We start from the raw sequence: 1,293 nt of genomic DNA, 5'->3' as shown, positions 1-1,293 counted from the left end.
CGCGGGCTTCCACTGCCGCGTCTTCCCCGGCTCAGCGTCGTCCCCTTCCTAGGCCTCGCCGTCGTCCACCGTCGTGGTGCTCTCGGCGCGGCCTGGTCAACGTGGTCAAGGAACGACTTCCATCGGACGTGGACTGTACGTGGAGAGGCTGACAGCTGGGTCCACGGCCGCAGCAAGGAAGTGCCTCCTTATTACGCGGAAAATAATGATTCCTCCACCTGACAACTAGGACCCACCGGATGGGCCACTGTATTTCGCGGAAAAAACGTTTCCCTCTGACTACTGGGACCCACCAGCTTCATCTTCGCACGCAAGGAAGTGCGTCCGGGCAAAAAAACGATTCGCCCCCCTGACTGCTGGGACCCACCAGCTACACCTTCGCACGCAAGGAAGTGCGTCCGGGCAAAAAAACGATTCGCCCCCCTGACTGCTGGGACCCACCGGCTACATCTTCGCACGCAAGGAAGTGCGTCCGGGCAAAAAAAATGATTCGCCCCTGACTGCTGGGACCCACCAGCTACATCTTCGCAGGCAAGGAAGTGCCTGACAGTCGGGACCCACCTGGTCGAAGCGTACGTAGCGTTGTCATTCTGGTCGCGAACGTGTACGTACATACTGGTCGATGTAGAGGCGTGCACGTGTCGTAGTAGAGGCGCGCACGTGTCGTAGTAGAGGCGCGCACGTGTCGTAGTAGAGGCGCGCACGTAGCATGTACACGTACGTACAGCGGCCAGGGTGCAAGAAAGAAAATACGTCCACGTATGTGTACATACGGGCGGGGTCTCGAACGCCTACTCGCGCATACGTACGGCCAGGGCTCGTGTACATGGCTGGGTCGGAACGGAGAAACAGCGTCGTCGTCGTGTTCATGGGGAGGCAACGGAATGCGTCGTGTTCATGGGGAGGCAACGGAATGCGTCGTGTTCATGGGGAGGCAACGGAATGTGTCGTGTTCATGGGGAGGCAATGGAATGCGTCGTGTTCATCGGGAGGCAACGGAACGCGTCGGAGCCAACCGGCTGGGTCAGAACGGAATGTGTGGTCGTGTTCATCGGGAGGGCTTGGACGGAACAGGCGATGGAAACGAGGCATGGCGTACCGCAAAACGGAGGAAACGGACCTCCTATGTTCCGAACGGGGTCCTGTTGATCGGGAGGGGTGTGGCGTACCGCAAAACGGAGGAAACGGACCTCCTACGGTCGAAACGGGGATCCTGTTGATCGGGAGGGGTGTGGCGTACCGCAAAACGGACGAAACGGACCTCCTACGGTCGAAACGGGGGTCCTGTTGATC

The sequence above is a fragment of the Triticum aestivum genome, chromosome 2D (assembly GCF_018294505.1).
Source record: "Triticum aestivum cultivar Chinese Spring chromosome 2D, IWGSC CS RefSeq v2.1, whole genome shotgun sequence".
In the NCBI taxonomy this organism is placed as follows: Eukaryota; Viridiplantae; Streptophyta; class Magnoliopsida; order Poales; family Poaceae; genus Triticum; species Triticum aestivum.
The sequence above is the reverse complement of the archived record's forward strand: the minus strand, read 5'-3'. Positions refer to the sequence as shown.